Source organism: Odocoileus virginianus, chromosome 29, assembly GCF_023699985.2.
Source record: "Odocoileus virginianus isolate 20LAN1187 ecotype Illinois chromosome 29, Ovbor_1.2, whole genome shotgun sequence".
Taxonomy (NCBI): domain Eukaryota; kingdom Metazoa; phylum Chordata; class Mammalia; order Artiodactyla; family Cervidae; genus Odocoileus; species Odocoileus virginianus.
In genome coordinates this window covers 29841785-29866836 of record NC_069702.1, presented here as the reverse complement: position 1 = coordinate 29866836, position 25052 = coordinate 29841785, and the positions used below count along the sequence as shown (strand labels likewise).

The 25052-nt window shown below is 37.5% G+C and overlaps 1 long non-coding RNA gene across 2 annotated transcripts in view; it reads right to left on the bottom strand.

The window, feature by feature from the left end:
- The window catches only part of LOC139031996 (uncharacterized), a 79069-nt gene that overhangs the window by 39868 nt on the left and 14149 nt on the right, over positions 1-25052 (bottom strand). For both annotated transcript variants that reach the window (XR_011484531.1, XR_011484530.1), the window contains exon 2: positions 10126-10224. This is a non-coding gene — a long non-coding RNA (uncharacterized lncRNA). The remainder of the gene's footprint in view (positions 1-10125; positions 10225-25052) is intronic.

Sequence of the window (25052 nt, the reverse complement as noted above, 5' to 3'; positions counted from 1 at the left end):
TGTTGTTTAGTTGCTAAGTCATATCTCTTTTGTGACCCCATGGACTGTAGGTAGCCTATCAGGCTCCTCTGTCCATGGGACTTTCTAGACAACAATACTAGAGTGGGTTGCCAGTTCCTTCTCCAGGGAATCTTCCCGACCCAGGGATCAAACCCATGTCTCCTGCACTGACAGGAGGATTCCTTACGGCTGAGTCACCAAGAAAGCCCAGACTATAGACTAGAATAATGTTAGTGAAGTGAAGTAGCTCAGTCGTGTCCGACTTTTTGCGACCCCGTGGACTGTAGCCTACCAGACTTGTCCCTCCAAGGGATTCTCCAGGCAAGAATACTGGAGTGGGTTGCCATTTCCTTCTCCAGGGGATCTTCCCAACCCAGGGATCAAACCTGGGTCTCCTGCATTGCAGGCAGACACTTTAACCTCTGAGCCACCAGGGAAGCCCAGAATAATGTTAATGCCTAACTACAGATTGTGTTGATATATAAGCAAATATAATAAGAGACTACAGCTTCAACATCACACAAATTCAGGTCCAGGGAAGTTGTGTCTGAAAAAGTGAGATTTAAACTAAAGATTGAAAAATGTAGAGAATTGGGGATATAACCTGTCCAAAGCCCTGAGGCAAGAAATACCTCAAATTATTCAAGAAAATAAACAGAGCATGTGGTTGAAACATGTCACTGGTTGGAAAATGACACAAATTGAAATGAGAAAGTAGACAGGAGAAAAATTATATGGTATTTGTTGAACATTCTGGATTTTATCCAGAATATATTTGAGAGCCATTAAAGGTTTTAATCACTTTATCCTCATATCAACCTTAGTACTGAACTAGGAAGCAAGCTGAAAAGCATTATTTTCAAAATCCAACTACAGTTTCTTCCAGGAACTTTGCTTAGGAAGGAGGGTCTTTCCTTGCTCCTTCCTAGTTGGTTGCTAGCAATCGTTTACATTCTTTGGCTGATAGACAGTCACTATAATCTCTACCCCTTCACCACACAATGCTTTCTTTGTGTGTCTCCGTGTCTGGATTTCCCCTTCCCGTATGGACACAGGTCATTGGATTAAGCCCCTCAATCTTGCGTGACCTCATCATGGTTACATCCGCAAAGATCTCAAGTCTGAATAAGGTCACATTCACAGGTTCTGGAAGTTAGAACTCCATCATACTTGGGAGTGGGAGGGAAGACACAATCCAACATGTAACCCCTGTGATATAATGTTATCTTCCCTACCAGTTTATACGTTGGGTAATTAAGATGATCACATAATACATCATCAATACCAGAACACTTTTGAGACTGAAAGAAGGCATTATTAATGATGACTCCAAAACCAGGGCCATAAACTAGAGTTTCCTAAGTAAACAGAGCTAATCGCCCCACCCTAAGGGAAGAGATCATATCCCCCTTGTCCATTGCCCAATTCTGAGAGTTGTGAACACAGTAGAACCTCAATAAACATCTGTTAAATGAATGAATTAAATTAAATAGTGAATGATGATGTATTAGGTGATGAATGCTCTCAGAGGAAGGATGGTATAAAATGGATCCTTATGGATGAATATGAGTTTACTGGTACTGAAAGGGTATCACTGAGGGAAAGGCAAGAACAAAGATCCAGAAGCATAAAAATACTTAGTGTGCTCTATACCATTGAAGAAAAGTTAAAGCACAGTGGATCTGAGAGAGAATGGAACAGATGTATCAAATGACTGACATAGCCTTTTAAAGGGAAAAATAATCAAACTGTCAGATCATTAATATGTCAGAGTTCCCCAAAGAAACAGAACCGATGATGATAGATGATAGAGAATTTTAAGAAATTGGATTATTATTATTGTAGAGACTGACAAGTTTGAAATCTATGGCATAGGTTGAATAGTCTGAAAATTAAGAGTTGATATTGCCATTTTGAATCCAAAACCCACAGGGCAAGTCCCCAGGCTAGAAACTCAAGACAGTTTCTATGTTTCAGTTTTAAGGCAAATTTTCTTATTTTTTAAGAAATTTCAGTCTTTGCTTTCAATTGATTAGATGAGGCTAATTCACATTATGAAAATATGTTTTATCTAAAGTTAACTTACTGTTAATCACATCTATCAAACACCTTCACAGTAACATCTAGACTAGTGTTTGACTAAACAACAAGGCACCACAATCTAACCAAATTAACAGATAACATTAAGCATCACACTATGTGTATAGCTATTTAGGGTTAAAATTTCATATAACTAACAGCTTTTATTTTCTGAGTTAGTGTCACCAAAATTAATAGGGTTCTTCACAGGAGCTAAAAAATTTTTCATGGTAAAATGCACTAACAGTGTTGGGTCATATGTCTTCAAATGAGAGTAGGTATATGAAGTGCTCATGTGTGCATGCATGCTCAGTTGCTCAGTCGTGTCCAATTCTTTGCCACCCTTAACTATAGCCTGCCAGGTTCCTCTGTCGGCGGGATTTTCCAGGAAAAAATACTGGAGTGGGTTGCCATTTCCTCCTCTAGGGGATCTTCTTAACCCAGGGACTGCACCCACATCTCACGCGTCTCCTGCATTGGCAGGTGGATTCCTTTCCATTGTGCCATCTGGGAAGCCCCCAATATATGAAGGGTTCAGGGAGGCATATTTTTCATAGAGTCCCAGTAAATTACACTAGTAACTAATGCTCTGTGTAATATTTTGAGAAATGCTGATGTGAAAATGAAAGGTGTCTAAAGTTCTAAGAAAGGGATTAATATGTTAATTGTGTTTTCAAAAGACTATTTTGATGAAACAGTTAAAGTTAGATTTGGGAATGATAGAGGAAGCAAGAGGCAGAGAGACAAACTATAGCAGAGACCAATAAGAATATATACGCCAATACTCAGTACATTCCAATATTTATCAGTATATTCCATTTACCCTACTAAATTAGTAAGAAGCAGAAGCTTAACTAGATAGCCTATGTGACATGAAAATTTTATGTAAACATCTGAACATCCCAGTATCAGCCCCAGGCATTTGTTGTTCTAGCCAAGTTGGCTGCTTCTCTATAATGCGAATAAATCTTGTGAGTTGGAATCCTCACATTTTCTCTAATTCTATAGAGTTTTAGATTAGATATAACTTACAACAAAGTCAGAAAAGAAAAGGGAATTCATATATATTAATGTGGTGTGATGGTGGTGGTTTAGTCGCTAAGTCATGTCTGACCGTTGCAACCCCATTGACTGTAACTCACCAGGATCCTCAGTCCAACAGAATTTCCAGGCAATAATACTAGAGTGGGTTGCCCTTTCCTTCTCCAGAGGATCTTCCTGACCCATCAATTGAGCCCCGGTATACTGCATTACATGCGGGCTCTTTACCAACTGAGTCACCAGGGAAGCCACCAATGTGGTAAAAGCATTCTTTATCACCTAAATTTATTCCAGGAAATCAATTAGTTGATAGTCACAAAAATGCCTGAGACTGAGTCTAACTACAATTTGTTCACTGTAAGAATTAATAAAAAATTTTCTTAACAGGAATTAGACATACTTAAAGCTGGCACTAGTGGTAATGAACCCACCAGCCAATGCAGGAGATGCAGGAGACTCAGGTTGGATCCCTGGATCGAGAAGATCCCCTGGAGAAGGAGATGGCAACCCACTCCAGTATTCTTGCCTGAAGAATCCCAGGGACGGAGGAGCCTGGCAGGCTATGGTTCAGCTCAGTTCAGTTCAGTCACTCAGTCATCTTTGCCTCTTCGCGACCCCATGAACTGCAGCACGCCAGGCCTCCCTGTCCATCACCAACTCCCGGAGTCCACCCAAGCCCATGTCCATCGAGTTGATGATGCCATCCAACCATCTCATCCTCTGTTGTCCCCTTCTCCTCCTGCCCTCAATCTTTCCCAGCATCAGGGTCTTTTCCAATGAGTCAGCTCTTCGCATCAGGTGGTCAAATTATTGGAGTTTCAGCTTCAACATCAGTCCTTCCAATGAACACCCAGGACTGATTTCCTTTAGGATGGACTGGTTGGATCTCCTTGCAGTCCAAGGGACTCTCAAGAGTCTTCTCCAACACCACAGTTCAAAAGCATCAATTCTTCTGCATTCAGCTTTCCTTACAGTCCAACTCTCATAGGGTCACAAAGAGTTGGAAAGGACTGAAGTGACTTAGCATGCACGCAAAAATATTTTGGTGCAAAGGAAGGTGCAAAATGGTGCAAAATGAAGTGAAGTCACTCAGTATTATCCAACTCTTTCTAACCCCATGGACTGTAGCCTGCCAGGTTCCTCTGTCCATAGGATTTTCCAGGTAAGGATACTGGAGTGGGTTTCCATTCCCTTCTCCAGGGGATTTTCCCAACCCAGGGATTGAACCCAGGTCTCCTGTATTGCAGGCAGATTCTTGGCCATCTGAGCCATCAGGGAAGCCCATAGAGATAAACAGATCTGGGTTAAAATACTAGGATGTGAATCTGTGAGCTAGTTCTTTTGTAAAGTTTGAGTCTCTTCGTGTACAAAGTTACTTTCTATGTAAATGCACAGAGATCTAAGGCTGCACCTTGATCTTGATTTTAGATTGTTATCACTGCAATAAGTTATCCTAAAAAATTTAAGACATGAACAACAATGAAAACAATATCTGAGGAGAAATTGCATCCAGTGACCTCAAATTGACCTTGAGCACTAAAAGTCTGGAAGTCCTCATCTGATCTTCAAGTCATCACTGGGGAATGAATGCCAGGATGTGCTATGATGATTAGTTCAGTCATGTCTGACTCTTTCTGACCCCATGGACCGCAGCATGCCAGGCCTCCCTGTCCATCACCAATTCCCAGAGTCCACCCAAACTCATGTCCATTGAGTCGGTGATGCCATCCAACCATCTCATCTTCTGTCATCCCCTGCTCCTCCTGCCCTCAATTTTTTCCCGCATCAAAGTCTTTTCAAATGAGTCAGCTCTTCGCATCCGGTGGCCAAAGTATTGGAGTTTCAGTTACTTTATCTTAAAAAGTTAAAGATGAACAAAAAAGCGATCATCTTCTAATACTTTCTGCCACCTCAAATTCCACAACATTAGCACATAGTAGCAAGGTGAATATCGTAAATAGCAATCTTTAGTTATGAAAATGTGCATTAGACCTAGGGTTTGCAGTCAAGTTTCAATAATTATTGCTTATTGGTAAAAAGTCAAGTTGCTTAACAAACCATCCACAATAAAGGGAAGAAATCAACTTACAATATTATTTTTAAATTATAAAGAATAAGCCTTCACTTTTTCTAATCCATAGATAATTAACCATGATGTTTTCTCAGGAAAAATGAAAAGGACAGGTGTTAACGTTTAAAGATTATAACACTTTTTTTTGTTGCTTTAAGAAATAGTTTGGATTAGCCTAGAAGCAAATGCTAACATAATAATTACAAGAAAATTTTACTTAGCAATAGGAACAATATAGAAAGGATTCTGTTTTCCTTTAAGGAAAAAGAATCCTTTATAAGGCATGAATCACCTATACTCTTTCTCTGAGCTTCCAGGCCTCAGAAGCTAAGGCAAGGCTGACATTACTGGATGACCAGAGAGAGAATCCTTTATTACGGTATGATTTTTTAAATTTCAAAAACTTAAAACAATTTTCTTTAGACTTTGACTTTATACTGCTTCTAACTAGTGTAATTATTATGAGATTCCAAATTCTTATTTTCAAAGAGTTCAAATGGATAATGCATTTGAAAGAAAACATAAATACAAAAAATGGAAATGCTTTAACAAATTTATCAATGTATAAGTTCTATGTACTTTTGTTAGTGAAATGTTAATACTTTCTGTAAACCTGATAATAATTAAGAAAATAGCTTCCTCTGGAATCCCAAATAGCTTTAAAGTAGCCCTTTTTAGGCATAAATTGAATGACCTGTATGGGAAAAGAATCGAAAAAAGAATGGATACATGTATATGTATAACTGAATCACTTTTCTGTATAGAAAAAACTAACACAACATTGTAACTCAACTATACTCCAATAATTTTTTTTTAGTTTTGCACCTATGAAAATGAAAATGTTTTCAGGTGCAGAAATAGCTGTTTTGCTAAATTACACAAGGAATCAATGGGCCTGGTTTTTTAAATTAATTGAATGTTTCCATTCTGTTCATTATTTCTTTTATTACAAATGAAAAGATATATATATATATATATATATATATATATATATATAAATGTGTTATATTTTGCTTGAGATTGTGACTTTTTTACATGATGGAGATATACTTTTTATTTTGGCTTTCTATACCTGGAGTATTGGGCTGTGACAATTTTATCAAATAGATTAATCATTTTACTTTAAAATTATAAGAATAAGCCTTAGATAGGCTAAGTTATGTGACCATAATTTGATAACTGAAATTCAGCTCCTGTGATTATCGATCCAGTGGTCTTTCTGTTAAAATCACAAGGAGATGCCCTAATGAATAAAGTCATTGTTAAAAGATAATAATTCTCCATCAGTAAAGTTGTAGTTATCATGTTTTTAATGTTGCAACCTAAAAATGAGAAAAGAAGCCACATTTGACATTGAGATTTTGTAAGTATAAGTAATTAGCCTTTAATTCCTATACATGGCTACTTTTCTTTGGGAGAGGAGTTAGCTAAGTGAATAGAGAATCCCCCCAAATTGATTCATTACTGAAGTATAGTATATGAATGCAGAATTATGAAAAGGATAATTTTATAATAGACCTCAAAGGACTGCAATTCGAGAAATTCAGATTTTTATTTCTTTGATTTTTTTTGATGGATCTAGCAATAATAAGCACATCAAAAGAAAGAAAAAGTTTAACAGAAAAGTCAAGTTTCTAAAAGTTATTTATGTATGATAAAATAATACTTATGACAAGATTAATATAAATATTTCATATTTCTAATGATATTTTTAAGTAGTAAGTAAATATTTAAACTTTTCTGCCTAATGTCTTAAATATGTAAAGGTCAAAACCAGAGCAGAAGACCATTTTAATGGCAATTTCTTAAATTCTTTTGTGTGTTTAAATTATAAAATCAACAAAACACAGTTTTTAATAACAGAAAATCTGCATATAAATTAAACCATCATACCACCTTTATTTAATTCTTGCTTACATTTTCCAGTTCTTATCTACTTGGATAATTTACTTGAAGTATGGTATTTAAACTTTTCACTTATCATGATAACATAAGCATCTTTCAAATTTCTATAGTCATCAATATCAGTATTCATATTTTTAAATGATAAGTAGTGCTGGAATGAACATTCAAACTTTTTTCTGTTGGTTAATTTATCAATAAAAATCCTCAAGACTGAGATTCTTTAAGTTAAAGGTATAGACATTTTCATGTTTCTTTTTTTATATTGCCATTCTGCTTTCAAAAAGTTTATCTCAAGTAATAGAATCAATGACTGCATTCAAGGATGTCAACCTTACCTCAACCTTGACCATATTTTGATTTAACCTTTTAAAATAACTCCCTAGTAATTGTAAAATAGTAGGTCAAAGAGAAAGTTCTATATGTTTTCTTGACAACAAAACAAGGACTTCTGTCCACAATTTTATCTACTACTCACATTGTTATTGGAATTCATTACCCTTAATCTTTGCATGTATCCATTGGATTCGATATTTTTCTTATAAATTTGACAAGTTCTTTTTATGCCATAAATACAATATATGCCATGGATGTACCATAATATGCACAAATGCTTTTTCTTTGTTAAAATTTAGCAAAAACAATCAGTATTTGTTTTGTTTTCCTTCCACCAATGAAGCATCTCTTGCTACCTACTTCTAGAAGACCCTAGGACAAGATGAAAGCTCTGATTTTGATTGCCATCCTCTTGACTTTCACTGCTTGCTTCTCGGTAAATATCAAATATCTTCACATATAATTTTCTTATTTAGTTTTTAATCATAAAGTATATGTTCACTTCATTGTTTAATGTCAACATAACTTTATACTACACATACCTTGTTTTAATTTTATTTTTGCCTGAGACCTTAATTTAACTTTCCTCTGTGATCTCTTGTTGACCTTGAAATACAATCAATATTTTTCATTTATGTTTTGGTGGTCTTTAGAATTCCCAATATGTGTATATAGGACCTTGTAGTATCATGATTTGAAATTATTGACTATGAATTTACCTCTGTAGTATCATTCCTGGATAACATTTAATCTTTGCTGTCTCCTCAAAAAGAAAGATGTGTGAAGAAGAGAACTGATTATAAGGAAAACTATAAATCTGCAACCGTATAAGAGATTTCACATGAATCAACTAAATTAAGATGTTCTATACATGATATATAAATTCCCATCAAGAGTATGTGATTAGTATCCTCTTATATTTTTAGATGTTTACCTAATGCTTGCACCGAAGTTACATTATCTAAAAGGTGATGCGCCGTTTGTCTTAGGCTTATTGCAACAAACATAATTCAGTATCATATCATAAACAATCAAGGTCTTATGGGCACTCCTAACTATGGGAACTGCCTCTTCCCTCCTTGTCCCATGCTAAAATGCTGATTTATCTTTACATCAAATTCATGAGGGATTCCCAGGCTTCCCTGGTGGCCGGTAAAGAATCCACCTGCAATTGGGGAGACTGGGGTTCAATCCCTGGGTTGGGAAGATCCCCTGGAGAAGGGAACAGCTACCCACTCCAGTATTCTGGCCTTGAGAATTCCATGGACTGTAGAATCCATGGGGTCTCAAAGAGTTGGACACGACTGAGTGAGTGACTTTCACTTTCACTTTTAAATTCATGAAGACATTGGCTCCATAACGGTCTCCAGTTTCAGCACTTGAGTTAATGATAGTCTTTTGATTAAAAAAAAAAAAAAAAGCCAAACCTAGCACTACCTGAACACTGAAGACTGTTTGGCAACACCATTATGAGAATATGAGATGAGAGGAATTCTTTTGGAATTCTTTTGCTTAAAGACCTCTAAAAAAATTGATCATCCTTTTCCCATGAACTATGTACTCTCTGAACTTCCAGAAGGCCCCTCATGTTTAATGATGGCACCCAAAATTCTAAAATTGCATTCCATTTTATTCGCCCTAACTCAACCACATTTTACCCTCATGAAAAAATTATAATCAGTATTCTTAAAAATGTTATATATGCTCTAGGTCTCATTAATTTTTACTATATTTACATCTCTATCTCATTTTAGTCAGCTGGTACACAAAAGAAAAAACTCTGCAAAGAAGTAAGTTTTATTTATGTTTCTGTTTATCATTTTACATTTTCACTCATAGTCAAAAGTTTACTTATGCCTGAGGAGTTGATAAGGTACACATGTTTTCTTTTATTCTCAACCCAAGAAAATAGTAAGAGAGAGAGAGTCACCCAGTTACCAAATTTAGAAATCCAATGGGAGTAGTTCTGTGAACAGCAAAACCTAGCTTTCAGTTGCTGATCATGTAGGTACGTATTCATCTACTATGAGAGTAGGACTACTTAGCCCATGAAAAGCAAAGTTTATCCAACCTTCAGGACCAAAAACTATTTACATTTGTTTGGTCAGTGTAAATGCCTTTCTCCTTATAAATACTGATGGCTTTTTCCTATGATCCCACAAAGAAAGCAAAAACTAGTTTCTTTTCTCAAAATCAATGATTTTCAATGGGAAAAGAAAGGAAATTCAAAAACATAAGGAAAGACTTTTCCAAATGACAAATTTCTGTCTTTACTCTCTGCCATTTCTTTTTTAATGTAATCTGATAAGTGTTTAACAAAGAGCATCTTTAAACTGTGTGAGCAGAAGAGAAACCCAGAGGGAAAGTGAGGAAGTCTATCCACCTGTCCCTGTTATGCCACAGCAACTCTAACTTGCCTATTTCCATGTGTTTTGATCTGCCATTTGTAATTCTCACAATCTCTGCTCCAGATGAGAATGGAGGTGGGTTGCCCAATAGGGCATATTACCTGAAAGTACTTGTCACATCATCCTATTTCATCCTCCTGCTCCCTTTTCCCCATTCGAAGACAAGAATTCTAAATGAATCCTTTAAAACAAAAAAGTTATCCTGCTCCCAATGCTATGGGATAGATGTTGTCTAAGTTTAGTGATCCAAACTGTGCTGATATTTAGAAAAAAAAATCTCAAGCTCACCTTGAAAGTTTATGACAATTTTGGGCAATGTATTCCTTCTTCATCTTGAAGTCCAGTATTTGACTATTTCTCTGAATTTATTCACTTTAAGAATGAATCCTGCATGAAGAGGCAAGAGGAGTGTCATATTTAGAATATCAATGATTAACTTCCACCACTGAAGATGAAATAAGAGACAAGGGCCTAAACTGAAATCCTAAGGAATGCCATATAAAAATCCATGTAACTAAAGCCAGTAAAATTGCCCATAGCATTGCTGCAATGAAGGTTTTCACTGGGAAGATATACAGTGACTAATCTAAGACATTTCTAGCTTTTACTGTCTATGATTCTGTGCAAATACCAGCCATATGGATTCATGGAATGCTCTGTCAATCTCATATTAGGATCTACAATAGGAGTAACACAAAGCTCCTATAATTTCCCTTTATTCTCTTTATTCAGAGCAGTAAAATACGCTATGCTGTTTTCCAGGATGGAAATTAGAAGAGCATATCCCAAAATGTTCTCCGTGAAACCCTAAAACACTAGAATGAAGAAATGCTACACATACTCACACACACAACATTTCCGTGGTGAAATAAATTTCGGAAATATGGCATATCCCTTGGATATGCTAAATAGCCATTGACATATTACATTAACAATTCCAACAAGTCTTGTATTAAAGAAAAGTATTTTACTGTTCCATAGTTATTTGACTACCAAAATCTTTTTAATACAGTGTTTACCGTGGAACACATTTGGGGAAAATTTGTAATAAAATTATTAGGTGTTGAGAATAGCAGAAATCCAGTTTACATTTCACCAAAGTTCATAATTTGCTCTTCTTGGTGGGTACACGCATCAAATTACTTATGAAATAAAGTCAGAATATTTACACAAATTTGTGTAATAACATGGATACATATTAAAACTTGATTACAAGTTAGTTAATGCATGTCATTTCCACAAAAATAATTGTTTTGTGTTCTCTTAAGTTTAGTGAAAGTTCCAAAGAGCATCTTAAACCATCTAAACAAACACACCTTCATAAGACAAGAAAGCAGTTTGCAAAATTTGGACAAGCTTCTGCAAATCCACACGGTAACCATCGTCATCATGGATCCCCAAGATACCTCCACAATCTTCTCTTCCCTCACCGCCCACATGGTCCATCACCCAGACGTGCTCCAACATCTAAGAATGTTATCAACCCCAGTTCTCAAGTTCCACTAGCCACTTCTACTGCTCCCCCAACAGCGAACACCAAGGCTTCCGCCGCCTCTACCAGCAAAATTACAGGCTTTGCATCCAGCACCACAGCTCCCAGCACCCTCCAACCCAACGCCACCACATATGCTGCAGCAGCTGGCACTGCCCCTGCCCCTGATGCCGGCACTGCCCCTGCCCCTGATGCCAGCACTGCCCCTGCCCCTGATGCCGGCACTGCCCCTCCCCCTGATGCCGGCACTGCCCCTGCCCCTGATGCCGGCACTGCCCCTGCCCCTGATGCCGGCACTGCCCCTGCCCCTGATGCCGGCACTGCCCCTCCCCCTGATGCCGGCACTGCCCCCGTCCCTGATGCTGGCTCTGCCCCCCGCCCCTGATGCCGGCTCTGCCCCCATCCCTGATGCCGGCTCTGCCCCTGCCCCTGATGCCGGCACTGCCCCTCCCCCTGATGCCGGCACTGCCCCCGCCCCTGATGCCAGCTCTGCCCCTCCCCCTGATGCCGGCACTGCCCCCCCCTGATGCTAGCACTGCCCCTGCCCCTGATGCCGGCGCTGCCCTTCCCCCTGATGCTGACAACCAGCAAAAACAGATTCCATAAATTCTAGAACTAAGATGACAAATGTACCAATCACAAGAAGACAAAGGCAAATTAAGGTAAACCACATTTTCCAAAATATTTTCTAACCAAATAAGTGATTCAGGTTTGTGTGCATGTGTGCATGGTGTGTGTGTGTGTGTGTTTGCCACATGAAAGAGAAAGATAAATAGTTTCAAAATCTTCCATATGCATCAGCCAGCCATGTAGCATAATGGATAAAGGATCTGATTCCAAAATCTGCCATAGTATTAGAAACTCTTATTTCTCTTTATTTCAGAAATTAAATCTGGTCTCCTTGAATGGATAGGTTAGAACTATAACCCAATGCTAGCAGATTCCTATAAAATAAAAGAACTAAAGTTTCATCAAATGTGTATGTATTTGGACCATCTTCCCCCATTGCTAAAATGTTTTATTTTCCAGGAAAAAAAAAATCACTTTTAACTAGGGCCTTAGTAAATAAAAGTTAGTGTATACTTTCAAGTTTACAAAATCCCACAAGTGTGCATTTGATATAGAGGAGTGCTCCTCTCACTCTTTCAGGACCTCCTGGCTTTAATAACAAAAAGGATGAAATATTTTAGTAAATATTGTGATTAACTTTAGGATGAAATATAAACTAAACCACAACCCATAGAAGACCTCTCTTGCTATAAATATTAACTGAAACACACATCATGATATAACATGATTCTTAAGAAAGAATATTAAAGAAGTAAGAGAATATCATATATAACTTCTATTTCTGTATATTGGAACTCCCAATTTTGAATATAAATAAGGAGAATTATCCCAATTATATAGTATAAAAATCACAAAGACAAATGCCAATTGTAGAACACTTAGAAAAATTCTGACACTATTACTGCTTCAAATACTCCTTGTACTGAATTTCATTTAATAATCAGAGTCTCCCTATAAAGGAAGATTATCATTGTCTCCTTTTTAAAGCTGAGGAAATTGAGGCTATGAGAATTTATGTGACTTTCCAAAGATCACAAGTATAAATGGTGGACCAGTTTTCAAAATTACATCCATTTAACTTCCTGATCCCAGCTTCAAATGTCCCACCCAGCAATGGGCTATTTTAAAACACTTGAGGATTGAAGAACTTGTGTGCTTTTAATTAATGGCTTGTGGTATTTTGTATTGCTTTGTTTTTACAGATCCTGAAAAACAGAATACTGCTGTATTTATGATCATCATCATCTCTCACTATTTTAGCTTTAACAAAAATATAGAAAAATATACCAAAATATATGGATATGGGTTCTTATTGTTTTTCTTTAGTTTTACTATACTATAAAAACTATCAAAGATAACTTGATTTATGCATTTGATCACATGTGTATTGGTCTCTTCTTTACTTCTCTGTAGAACGCCACCAGTATTACTAGCACCTTTACTCTTTCAGTTGGTTCTATAACACCAAAGTATGTGCCCAGAAAAAAAAAAATTTGAAGTCACCCCATATAACACTATGTTAAAATATTATAAAGTTGAGAAATTACTTTTGATATAAAATACCAGTGTATTTAGCCATGACCAATTACATATATATAATTCACATAAAATATAATTCTATACATACATATATATGTATACATAAAATTACAACCATGATAAAAAGTACAAAGAAGAGTTGTAAATATAGCCCTGCCCTCTAAGAGATCATGGTCCAGTAGGATATATTTTCAAAAAGCATAGAAAGAATAAACAAGTTAAATTTCTCCAGCTGTACAGGTATTCTTTTTCTGAAATCTCCAATATTATTACTTCTTCCAAAGGGGCAGTTTCTCCAGAGACTGTTCAACAGAAACTTTGTACCATTCTGTGAATCATTTCATCTGATAACATATTAAATCAATTCCTAGTTGATAAATCATTCAACTGATTTAGTAAAAATTTACCTAGATCTAAGTCAGAGAACAGAAGAATAAAAATACAAATATAAGTAACTCAATCACTATTCCTCAAAGATTCAAGTGGCAAATAACTAAATAACTACCTAAGGAATCTGTAGTAAATACTGTATGTAAAGGCACAAACAGTAATGAGCAAACAGGGGAAGAGATATTTATTCCCCTTTAAGGAGCACAAACATTTGTGGAAAAACAATTACAGGAAACACAGATTATCAAAAAATCTTGGTATCAAAGGATTGAAAGTGACTTCAGTAGCTATGGAGACACAACCTACTCCTGAAGCAGTAGGAAGAAAAGTTCAGCTAACTAACTTTGGCCCTATGATAAGGCCACAAAAAGTAATCCACAGAATGTAGTACAGAGTTTCACTAAGAAGATGAAAGAAAAAAAAGTTTCCTGACAGACATGAAAAGGAAAGGAATAATTTTAACAGGGAGAAAATAGGCAGGAGGATCACAGCTGGATAAAAACACAACAAGCTCATGGAGTTAAGAGAGCAAAAGGGGGACTTTCTTGGTGGTCCAGTGGTTGAGACTTTGACTTCCAATGCAAGAGGTGAGGGTCTGATTCCTGGTTGGGGAGCTAAGCTCCCACACGCCTCCTGGCCAAAAAAACAAAACATAAAGCAAAAGTAATACTGTAACAAAGTCAAAAAGACTTTTTAAAAAATGGTCCACATTAAAAAAAAAATTTTTTTTAAGAGAGAAAATGACACTTACGTTCATGTCCTCCAGATATTTATTACGTGTACACAACATCCCAGGACTGTGAGGAGTAAAAGCATACCACACTGTCAAGCCGGAAGTCAGCCATGAACATAAGATATACTTAGAAAAATGGATATCAGAAGAGGAAGTTATAATCATATTATCAAGGACCAGGATTATTAATTTGTTTAGTTCTATAGAAAAGGGGAAAAAAATCAATGAAGGTTTTACTGCAGAAGATTATTGCAGAAAATACACCTTATGAATAATGAAACGATTTGATTTCTTACACAAGCCAAACTCTGTTCTAAGAACTTGATGTAAAACTACTTAATACTCACCATAATCTTATAAAATAATTCCCATTATTATTGACACTCTAGAGACAGGGAAGGCTTCCCAGGTGTCTCAATGGTAAAGAACCCAAGTATCAATGCAAGAGACACAGGAGATACAGGTTCGATCCCTGGGTCAGGAAGATCACCTGGAGAAAGAAATGTCAGCCCACTCTAGTATTCTTGCCTGGAGAATCCCAAGGACAGAGGAGCCTGTCATGCTACAGTCTGTGAGGGTCGCACAGAGTCAAACGTGACTTAAGAGACTAATGACAGAGACGGGGAAACAGAGGCACACAGGGGTTAATCAAGGAAAGGTGGTAGGTGAATAACGAGCAGGCACTAGCTTGGCTAACACAGCCCATGACTTTCACTTCTCCCACTGGAAGTGCCTAGCACACTCTCATGGAGAAACAACTTTAAAATCTATTGCGATGGGCAAGTTTCTTTGTGTTCTGCTTATCCTGGAGTTTTATAAGATAAAGTTTCTTTCAACCTGGAGTCCACAAACTCCACATCAGTGTAGTTCATATTGTCCTTATCATCAGCAATAACTCAGAGCACATTTTCAAAACAAATTTTCCTGTATATTTATTACCTTACTGTTTTTTTTTTTTTTTAAAGAAAAGAGTAAGAAAGGTGAAGAGAGAAGAATAACAAAGGTGGGAGGGGTGCTATGGGGTTAGACTTGAGAGAGAAAAGCAGGAGGAGGAGGAGGGAAGATTAGGAGAGGATCACAAGGGAAGCCCATACTTAGACCAGAAGAAAGAGAAACAAGGAAAGCAGATAGAGAGCAATCAGAGGTGAGAGAACTATGAAACATTTCATGAAAGCCAAGGGGAGGAAAAGGTTTAAGAAAGCTTTAAACACTTCTGAGAAGAAAAAAGAAGGAAAAATATGAGAAATACAAGGAACACACAAACAAAATTTTGGAAATAAGAGTCTCACCACGGTTCAAATAATAAAAAATAAAATAGTTCAGGGGTGAAAAGTTAGTAAACAAAAAAAGAGATTTTAAATTAAAAAGTCCAAAAAGAGACAGGCTATGGCTTGAATGATGCAATCAGTAGCATAATTTGGTATTATGAAAGGTGAATCAAGAGTAATATCCAGTTGAAATGAGATATTGAATGTTTAATTCTAAAAAGGTGATTAATTGCCTATGTGGAGATCATGAGAAGAGAGAGTTAGTCTGCCACCCCAAGCCGTTACTGCTTGTCTTTGGTAGAGATGAGCATTTTCTAAGTTGGGGGCCCAAATGAGGGAAGCTGTCCTTTGAATTCTACCCGTGATCCTGACTGGGGTGAATCACAGAAGAAATGTGGTCTGGGTTTTTTTTTCCAGGCAGGAAACCCTCTTTCTTCTTCCTTGCACACTCCATTCATTCTGAGACCATCATTGGCATAGTCCTTTCCATCTTGGCAATTATATGCCATTGTCAAGAGACCCAAGTTCAGGAACCTCCATTAGATCTCTCATCCACCCATGGATGAGATCTTTCAAGTCTTTCTAGTCTGATGGATGGTAGCATTTCTCAATGATCCTAAAAAATCACAGATGAGGCCTAGAGTGGCTAAGGGCTTCCACGGTGGTGCAGCAGTTAAGTCTCCCCACTTCCACTGCAGGGAGCATGGGGTTCAATACCAGGTGGGAGCAAATCCCATGTGCCAATTCAGGAGACATAAGAGATGCAGGTTCAATTCCTAGGTCGGGAAGGTCCTCTGGAGTCAGAAAAGGCTACCCACTCCAGTATTCTTACCTGGAGAATCCCATGGAGAGAGGAACCTGGCAGGCTACAGTCCATGTTGTTGCAAAGAGTCAGACATGATTGAAGCAACTTAACACAAATGCACATGCATTTAATAATTACTTCCAATTTTAATTCTAGATCACTCTCCAAAATCCTGTCTAGATTAGGCCAGAGTTTGAATTTTAAATAATTTGACTTTTTAATTTCCCACATAACTTATTTAAATTTTAGATAAAATAAGAAATATGATGATGATAGCAACACATAGCAAAAGATGACTCATTAAAATTATTTGAAATCATTTTAATTATTTAAAATTAAATAATTTTTTCTTTAAAATAGACAGATGATGGTGCACTCCAAGCTCCAGATTAATTTACCAAAGTGAAAGGACACTGAACTCAAGGTATATGTCTCCTCAGGAAATACCAAATATTGAATGATTCAGTTCAGTCACTCAGTCATATCTGACTCTTTGTGACCTCATGGACTGTAGCATGCCAGGCCTCCCTGTCCAGCACCAGCTCCCAGAGTTTGCTCAAACTCATGTACATCAAGTTGGTGATGCCATCCAACCATCTCATCCTCTATTGTCCCCTTCTCCTGCTCTCACTCTTTCCCCGAATCAGGGTCTTTTCCAGTGCGTCAGTTCTTCACATCAGGTGACCAAAATAATGGCGTTTCAGCTTCAACATCAGTCCTTCCAATGAATATTCAGGACTGATTTCCTTTAGAATGGACTGGTTTGATTGCCTTGCAGTTCAAGAGAGTCTCAAGAGTCTTCTCCAGCACTGCAGTTCAAAGGCATCAATTCTTTGGCGCTCAGCTTTCTTTATAGTCCAACTCTCACATCCATACATGACTACTGGAAAAACCATAGCTTTGACTAGACGGACATTTGTTGGCAAAGTAATGTCTCTGCTTTTTAATATGCTGTCTAGGTTGGTCATAGCTTTTCTTCCAAGAGCAAGCATCTTTTAATTTCATGGCTGCAGTCACCATCTGCAGTGATTTTGGAGCCAAAAAAAAAAATAATGTCTCTCACTGTTTCCATTGTTTCTCCATCTATTTGCCATGAAGTGATAGAACCAGATGTCATACTGTGGTGTAATGTTCACTTCATAAATAGCAGCCTTCTAAGTGTGCCCCTCCACATGGGTTATGCTCTACTGTGATGCCATCCATCACTGTCAATCACAAACAATATGGTTATAGAAATATCAAAACGGACGAAGCTTCAGAATGAACTGAAGGTGTCATTGAAGAATCATATGATTAAAATTTGTGGTTTAAGAAATTCACAAATATCCAGAAAATTCTGCATGAACAGAGATAAAAGAGTCCTTTACAAAAATATTTAAAGTGTCATTTCAAAGGAATGTACAACCTTTAGGATAATCCATAAAGGGAAGAGAAAAGTTTAATTTGTGAAAAGAATTCAGATGATAGTAGGAACTCTAAGGTACCAGAGAAGAAGCCATTTCCCTCTTCTTTCCCTCTTTTGAATTCTCAACTAGATTACATTTCCCAGCCTTCCCTGCATTTAGATTTGGCCATGTACCTGAATTTCAGCCAATGAGTGAGAACAGAAATGGACAAGGTCATATCTAAACACAGTCATAAATTCTTCCTGTGTGTTCCTTCAGGATTTTCCTTCCTGGTTCTAGAATACTGATCCCCAGGCAAACCTTTATATTAATCACGAGTTGAGGATAACAGAGCTGACATCATCCTTGTTCTCTAAATGGCTTCCTGCAAACAAGTCTCCCCAGTTTTAACCCTGACGACCTATGATGTCAATAAAACATTATATAAGCAAAAATTAACTTCTGTTGTTCTGAGCTATGATGGTTTTGGTATATTCCTTCAGCCTTGCCTATTCTAACAAATTTGTATCCTATTTTGAATTTGGGTAATACACTAACAAAGGAGAGTGAGGAGGAGGTAAGCAATGATTTACTAAACATTGGTAAGGTGAGAATAAAAAGAATGAGAGCATATGAGGCAGTGAAAAATTAGGTAAAACACATTTGCAATAACTTGGAAGACAAACCTTCCATGTGCCCACTGAGCCTATAACTCTAAGGTAGTGGATGAAAAAAGCTAGTGCTTCCTTTCTCAACTCCTTTGCATCAGTTAAATGAGTGTCAGATCATTTATTCTTTAAGTATATTTTTCTTGTATTTTGTGAGTTTTTATAAACTTTGCTAAATTTCAAGTTCCTAGACAGGTACAAATGTAGGGAGGGAGGGAGGTAAGTAAATAAATTCTAAAATGTACATATATATTATTTTCTGAATTTCCCTTCATATTTGGTAAACAATCAGAACTATATATATCAACAATTTATTGTATTGTTTTCTTCACACTACAGCAGATTCTGAAGGGTTCTCACCTTTTATTTTACATCAGGGAATATATTCTCCATCCCAAAGAGAAGGATTTTGATAAAATATATATTACAGTATGAGATAGTCTAGGATAAAATGGAATGGGATAGACTGGATAGGACACTGAGAACATTGCATTTTGTAACTCCTTATTCTGTTACATATGTATGTGTAGGTACATACTGGGACATATTGTACTGGGCCAATAGTGTATTTCTTACTGTTATGCACCATCATAAATTTTCAAAACAATAACAGCATATCTGAAAGAATACTACTTTTATGTTCTGCCATTAACTCTATACTGACTTCCAAGAGAAGGGACAGAGTTGATAGATTTCAAAAAAGACAAAAGCTCACTGAACTTGTATTCCAACTGAGATACAAGTGGGAATACTTGGGTAGAAAAGGTTAAAAGAGGGTGTTTGTGGTTCATCGCTGCCAAGTAGGACATCTGAATGGATGACTTAGAAGCAGAATACATCAGGTTAATAGCAATCCTAAATGTGACACTTGAAGTAGACAAGAGGAAGGTAATTGGAAATGAGAGATAAGACAGAGAGATAAGAAGAGACTATAACAGAATGCCCTGAGCACAGCCCTTACCAGGCTGCAATTGCTGTGCATCATTACTCCCATTCCTGTTGCCAGGAAACAGGTATTGCTCAGCCATTGGTTGGCATCTCAGTTGGCTCCACCCACAAGCAATGAACTGTCAATGAGGGATCATTAGACAAGTGATTCAGCCAATGGTGGGCAGTGTGTGGACATCAGGTGGAGAGTGAGGTAAGAGGCAGATTCAGGCCTTCTCCCAGAGACTCTCCAGCTCACCCAGCCTTGGGCCAGTGGGTGAGCTAGAGGGCTTAGAGAACAGACTGGGCTATGGACTCCAAGACTCTAGAGCCCTCATCAGGGCCATACACTCAGCTTGGCAGCAGGCCTTGAGGCAGCGCTGAACCTCTGTCCCATCCCCATCTCTGAAGCCTAATAGCAGTAGCAGGTGGCCTGGCTGCAGTCGGTGGGACTTGGTTTTCTCCCTATCCCATTTGGGTGGCCTTAGGAGCCTGAGGGCCGGTTGGGTTAGCCACCTGGCTCCCTCAGTGATGACAGCTGGGCAGGGTCTAGGAACCTGGCCCTGAGGGAGCTGCCAACTGAGATCTGCATCTTCTTAGCCATGACTGGGACCTTGGGGGGTGAAAGTTGTGCCTTAGGACGTTGCCCTTTCTTGTCAGGATAGAGAATAACATTCGTTTAGTAGAGATTTATAAGAACATTGTTGCCTGACCGTGACCTGACTTCAAGAACAAAAGATCTGACACCAAGAAGTCTGCAACAACTAGCCATGTGCCTCCCTCACATTTACTATAAAAAGGCTTTGCTGAAAGCTTTTGAGAAGTTTTGGGGTTTTAAGAAATGAGTCGCCCATCTCCTTGCATGGCCCTCAATAAACCTTTCTCTGTTCCAAACTCCAATGTTTTAGTGTTGTTTGGTCTCATTCTGCATTAGGCACACAGACTTGCATTTTCAGTAACACACTATATGGATAGGACTCTAAATTGAGTAAAGTCACCAAGGATAACTTCAGCCATGTGACAGTGTCATTGACAAAAGAAATGACTACAAAAAGCAAAGTCAGTGTGTGGAACTGAATGGAATTAGCTTTAAATGAGGGTATAAAACATAAGAAGCTAAAGGATTCGGTTCAGTCGCTCAGTTGTGTCTGCCTCTTTGTGACCCCATGGACTACAGCATGCCAGGCTCACCAATTCCTGGAGTTTACTCAAACTCATGTCCGTTGAAACAGTGATGCCATCCAACCATCTTATCCTCTGTCGTCCCCTTCTCCTCCTGCCTTCAATCTTTCCCAGCAGCAGGGTCTTTCCCAGCTAAAGGATTAATATTTTCCAAATATGAATTTTAGCCTTGATTCTCAGACTTCTGGCTATGAGGGCATAACAAGAGAGATCATATTTACAAGTGACACGTTGCCATAGTTTAGGCTGGCCATAGTATTCCCACAAAAACATTTCTGAACCACCAGAACACCCCACCACAGCTCATTAACTCACAAATTCCTCTGAAATCGGTATAGTCTTAAGACTTGTCTAAAAGTTTTTCCATTCACATTCAGACTTCTTTCTCATGATCACACATTTCCCAGGTTCAAAATGACTGGGACATAGGAAGCAGAACCAAAATTTCACCAAATCCCCACCATGATATTACCATATGCTATGTTGCTACTTGTTCTGTATAGTTTTTAAGTCAACTTGATACTTGCTGAAGAATATTTTGTCCTATAGGTTTGAACCATCATTCTCAACCCAAGACCACTGCTGCTAGTAAAGCAGAGTAGGTGTCAGCCATTTAGTCACTCATTGGTCAGGTCACTCAGTCCTGTCGGGAGACACCAGTTATTTTTCATGGAATTTAATGTAAGTATCATTAACTGGACATTATGAATTCTTACTGTGTAACTGAAGAGGCAAAATGAGAAGACCAAGGTACCAAGCAGATAGCGACTTCCCTTGGGTCAAGGGAAGAAAGGGTAAGTTTGAAATTATTTAAAACTTAGAATCTTGCAGAAAGGATCCTGCAGTATGAAATGCCAAGCTATGGAGAAGCAGAACTTGGCTGGTGCTGATTTCTCTGAGTTTTAGAGACAGAGTCCTTTGAGTCCAAGACCTGGTCCAATACAGTGGAGTGCTGGAAGGTGCTGGAACCAGCATCTCTGAGATGATTTAATGATGTTCTTTCTGTGCTTCAGACTGTTGTGTCCTCACAGTCTCCTGTAAGATGGTCTTGGGGTGGCAGCAGGTAGTTAGGAAATATAATTTTGCATTCTTTGTCTTAGAATCAACTCCCAAATTTGTATAAACTTTGGGTTCCTGAAAACCTAGATCTGCCTATAATTAGGATAATAGAGATTTATTCAATTTTATTTTATCTTTTTACAAAGAAAGCTTTGAGAGGTTAAAGAGCTTTATCTCAAGATAATATTATGCATAAATGGCAAAGTCAATACTGGAACTAAGGTCTTTTGAATTTCAAAACACAATACACCGTTTTTGCCCTAATTTGAAAGTTGTTTAAGAATTTGTACTAGTTTTCCGGCAATGACACATGTAACTGTCATTACTTTTTAATATACTTAATTTTTTAGTTCTTCTTATTTTTTAAGCAACATCCTTATCAACAGCCTATGAATAATTTTTTTAGGGAAAAATCATTGTTGAACATGCCTAGTAAGATCTTAGTACTAACTACCACTCAGTTGCTTCATCATAAAAGCTAGATGTTAATTTCTTCATGATAATGTCCTAGAGTTATTTTGCATATTAAATTTTAAAATAAAACATTATTTATACACTAACAAATCTCACATTTATAGTTTAAATTTTTGTAAGTATTGGGTCTAGTTTACAGAGAAAACTTGTACACAGATTTCTTAATAAAGTGAAACTCTGACAAAGAAAATATATATATTGGATATTAAGATGAAGCTAGAAATAATGTCCAAGAGAGATCTCAAGTGGGAAACTGATATCTTTGATTCATATTGATTGATACTGTTTGCTTAACTCCAAATAAACAAAGCTTACTGCTCTGCAGGAAGGCAACAGACTTCAAATGTAATTCTGCTAAATCTATTCTATCAGGGAGATAGTTTCCATCTGTCCAAATAATTCTCTGCCGTAACAATAGTGTGACACTACTTTCACCTTGACTTTCTTGTGACCAGAGACATTAGCTCACTTAGGTACTGTTCTAGAGACCATTCATTCAGGAACTTTTCAAGCCATGATTGATTAAAGTTTAACTTGAGTGACAGTCTATTTCTTAACAGACATGTGCTTTTTGACTTGTCTTGTTCTAATACTTTGTCAGTCACAGCCCCTCAGAAATTGTCTTTCCGTTTTGCCAGTGTTCATTCTAAGTCCTTCAGAGTCAGTGATCCATTCCAACATAGATCACCCCTGGATTTGAAACATTTGGCTAATAAATATACTGGCATCTAAACAAGAGAGAAAGGATACTCATCTTCTGACAAGCTAGATTAATGTCAGAGAAAAAAGAGGTTTATTGAACTTTCCATGTAAACCTAGAAGTAGAACCATCTTCATTGTTTGGGCATGTTATTGTTCAATGCTGACTAGAGGCTAAAACTAGCAAAATAATATACTCCATTATGTCATTAGAATTTTTAAGGCAATTAAGACAAAGCAAATGAAATGAAGTACGGTGATTTAAAACTAAGATCAACTCTCAACATGGGGTTTCTTTGTCCCCACACCACCTGCAAGTTCCAAAATATTTTTAAGAACAAATATTTCAATATTCTGTGACTTTAACAATTAGCATTATGTCAAAAACCCAGTAGGGATTCAACAACTGGTGAATGAGTGAATGAATGAACAAAAGAAAAACTAAACTCCATGACATGAAAATTATAAATACCAACATTCTTCAACTGCAAAAACCGAGGCAAATGAGGTTAAATAGCTAGTCTGGTGTAAGCCAAGAAATAAAGGCTGATGTTGGGAATTGAGGTAAAAGTATCTAACTGTAAATTCACTTGATTAATCTCTGCAGCACACGATGACGTAATTTCATGAAGTTGATGAAGGTTATGTAGATTGAGGAACCAACATGAAATCCTTGTTAACTCAGTATTCAGGCCTTGAAGTGAGCAGACTTTGGTTCAGTAGTGCCTACATGTGAAACAGAGATGATAAGAGAACTCAATTCACCCTACCCCGTCTTGTGATTTCCCAACTTAATAACGGCGAGCAGCACATGACCTTTTAGAACATTCTCTCAGAAAACTATTTTAGTTATTTAAGGATCAAAGGAAGCTTCCTTTAAAATATCCATTTAAGTCTTTTAAATAACATAAATATCATGAAGTAGTTACAGGCACAGAGAATTAAAATAGAGTTCAAATTCAGCAACTGCACAAATCTGGCCTCTTCCACCACTAGATTTCTCTCTCTTGCTATTTCCAAAACTTAGATCAAAATCCTATTCCAAGCATTCACTTTTCTCATCTTTCAAAAAAACTGATTCAACTAAACCAATTTTACATAAATGAGAAAAAATATATAGAGATTTAAACATGTAGAAACGCCCAAGGATAAAATAGTTATAGTTTCATAATTTCAACTGAAAAACAACAGAAACATAAACACATCAGATAGTCCAAAAGTCAAGTTCCAACAGTCAAGAAACACATTGGAGATGCTCTGAATCTAACTGGCCATGGTAATGTGTTTGCTATTTAGCAACATCTATTTAATAATGACTTCTAATTTTAATTCTAGATCATTCCCCCAAACTCTCTCTAGATCAAGATAAAGTTTAATTTTAAAATAATTTTATTTTTTAACTTCCCACATAGTGTATTTAAATTTTAGATAACATAGTAAACATAATGATAGTGTGTGCATGTGTGTGCTAAGTCCTTCCAGTTGTGTCCAACTCTTTGCAGCCCTATGGACTATAGCCTGCCAGGCTCTTCTGTTCATGGGATTTTCCAGGCAAGAATACTGGAGTGGATAGCCATGCCCTCCTCCATGGAATTTTCTAGACCCAAGGATCTAACCTGCGTCCCTATGTCTCCTGCCTGGACAGGCAGGTCCTTTACCACTAGCGCCACCTAGGAAGCTGCTACAGTCTGAAATACTGGAGTGGGTAGCCATTCCCTTTGCCAGGGAAATCATCGCAACCCAGGTATGAAACCCAGGTCTCCCACATTGCAGGTGGATTCTTTACCATCTGAGCCAGCAGGGAAGCCCAAGAATACTGGAGTGGGTAGCCTATCCCTTCTCCAGTGGATCTTCCCAACCCAGGAATCAAACCAGACAGATTTGATGCATTGCGAACAGATTCTTTACCACCCAAGCTACCAGGAAAGTGGTCATGATAGTACGCATAATCAAAAATGACTCATTAAAATTACTTGAAATACAACACTTTCTGCTTCTCTTTAAAATAAAGAAGCAGTGGTTCA